Source organism: Macadamia integrifolia, unplaced genomic scaffold (genome assembly GCF_013358625.1).
Source record: "Macadamia integrifolia cultivar HAES 741 unplaced genomic scaffold, SCU_Mint_v3 scaffold2726, whole genome shotgun sequence".
NCBI classification, from domain to species: Eukaryota; Viridiplantae; Streptophyta; class Magnoliopsida; order Proteales; family Proteaceae; genus Macadamia; species Macadamia integrifolia.
This window is the reverse complement of record NW_024868916.1, coordinates 32,442-35,215: the sequence shown is the minus strand read 5'-3', so window position 1 is coordinate 35,215 and position 2,774 is coordinate 32,442.

Sequence of the window (2,774 nt, the reverse complement as noted above, 5' to 3'; positions counted from 1 at the left end):
GTTTGGAGTTGGAGACAAGGTATTCTTGTAGATCTCCTTGGTCAAAGGGGTGATATGGTTCAACAAGAAGGGAAATCTGAGTCCTAGATTTATATGACCATATGATGTGCTAGAAAGGATTGGATTGGTAGCTTACAGGATAGCTTTACCACCAGAGTTGGAAGGTACACATGATGTCTTCCATGTATCTATGTTGAGGAAGTACATTCCTGACCCCACTCACGTCTTGACTTACATACCATGCGAGTTGGGCGAGGATTTTGCCTACGTGGAGTATTCGGAGAAAATTGTTGACCGGAAGGACCATATTCTCCGCAACTACACCATTTCCTTTGTCAAGGTGAAATAGATGAATCACCCAAAATAGGAAGCATCCTAGGAGCGAGAAGATGAAATGAAGAAGCAATACCCCGGATTTTTTGATTTACCAGGTGTATTCAATTTCGAGGATGAAATTCTTGTAAGGTGGGGAGAATGTTACACCTGTGCCCTAACCCAGTCTAATTTGAATTATTGTGATAGGTCTCAGATCAAAGATGGAAAGTACCATCGGATTTTGGCTCACTATTGCCCATTACAGAAGGGGGAGAGATGACCCCACATGCTCATGTATTGCTTGCCAATCCAACTGGAGGGGATTCAGACCTTCCCATCCCAGACGATAAGTGACCCGACACCCCACACCTGAATCCCGGTCTGCACCAAAACTACCAAGAGATCATGAGCATAGCCTAAGGTAACTACTTGTGCAAAACTAATGGGTGGACAGTTGTCCTGGCCACTAGAAATATGCCACCGGAAGCACCTAGGCCTGAATTCGGTGGGCTGAATCTGATGGTCATCTGTGCTGTGAACTGGCTCCGATGCCCATAGACCCACCTCTCACATTGGGAACAGTCCCGGATGAGCACACCCACCCTTCCATATTTTCCCCGTGACTTGTATTTTGTATGCATCCAAGGAGACGGGCCCGCAGTTCCCAAAGGTCGGATTAACCTACTTGGGCCGGACTACGACTAACCAAACAGACCCTAAGGACCTAACTTGCTATATAAGTGGAAATAAGGAAATGCCCTCATTTCTCACTTGTACAAATTATGGGAGAGGGAAGGAAGAGAAGAAAGAGGAAGGAAGAAAGAGGAAGAGGAAGGAAGAGAAGATGGGGAAGAAGTTTGGAGCTCATATTGGTTCCCAACTGCTGCATCGTTGCCGAAATCTTTGTCGGAGGTAGGTTCCACTTCTCCTACTACATTCTCGCTCTTCATTTTGACCTAGGGTAGTGATAAGCACATTTATGTGTGAAATCTAGGGTATAAAAGCATGAATTTCACATATTTAGAATGGAACTAACTTGGGTTTTACTCTTTTTTTGTAGGTTTTCTATTTTCAAGGCCTTAAGGACCATCAGACACCGTATCTCCAATTTTACACGTAAAGAGGTCCATTTCTTTTCATGGTTCTGAAGAGGACAAAATTCTGAGCAAGATGGATATGTTGCATTAAAAGTACACATTTTTTTGGACAACCATACACGTAATTATTGTTTTCAGGCTAGAAAAAGAATAATGGACCAGAACTGAACCAAGATGTAGAACCAGCCCGTATGCAGTTGTTCTAGGGGTATAAAGAATATTTTAAGACACCAATAAGGATGGAGGGACCCATATGGTGCATTGGACACACTCTCTTTCCTCCCTTATGTGATTTACACTCTGTCTCCTATCTTTTAGGAGATCTTATCGAAAGATTCTTTCCACTCACTTAAAGACAAGGGGCAAGGACGGAATTTTCCAACAAAATAGAAGATTGCCCAATAAAATCATAGAAAAATCGTCCAAGGGGGAGCTTTGCGTGAAAGTTTGAAAAAGAGAGAAAAAGAAGGAAATAAAATAGAAAAAAATGAGAAAAAATAGGAAAAAAAGGAAAGAAAAATCTTGAGATTCCCTCTTTCCTATTTTCTCTCTTTTCTCTCTTCTCTCTACCCTCAACCTCATCACAAAATCATCCAAGAGCGGCCCACACTTGGGCATTTACTCTTCTCTCCCCTATTTTCTCTCCTTTTTCTCTTTATTCTCCTATTTTCCACCTCATCACTTTGGATCTAAAAAATCTCCCCTACTTGTAAGGGTAGCGGCCAGAAAAAAGGACCATTGGGAGGTCCCGGCCCTCTCTCCTCTCTTTTCTCTTCCTTAAGGAGGGGTGTGTATTGTGTGGCTACCTACAATCCCCGCACCGCCGTATCACCACTTAGAGATACTTGGAGGCCTATTTTGCAGGAGTGTAAAGGTCGTATTTGAGATGGGGATTTGATGGTCCAATACGGGGAATTAGGATCATACAAAAGGGTTTGGAGTTGCCACCTAGGATTATAGCCTATTCCTGGGAAAAGGACCCAAAAGTTGGTCTAGTCCTGAGATTTAGGGTACATGTCAGGTTGTAGAATTGGGAGGGTGTTAGGTACCTAATCTATCCGGTTTAACCGGTCTTCCTACTAGATGCTTAAGAATGAACATATTTCACAATTATTCCTATTCCGCATGCATAGCTAAGTTATCACAAATATATACATTGGCTGAATTTAAATAATTATGTACATTAAAGTAAGGTTAATATAAAGTCTACATTATGCTAATTCAGGTAAGAAATTATACCTGAGCTTGACCCCTGTTTCGGGTCAAGAGGGGTGGAACCCCGATTAGTGCCAGCACAAACTGACTTGTGGATTCTCCTGGCTCAGGGGAAGATGGCATTGACCTCCAACTTCCTTTCCCGAG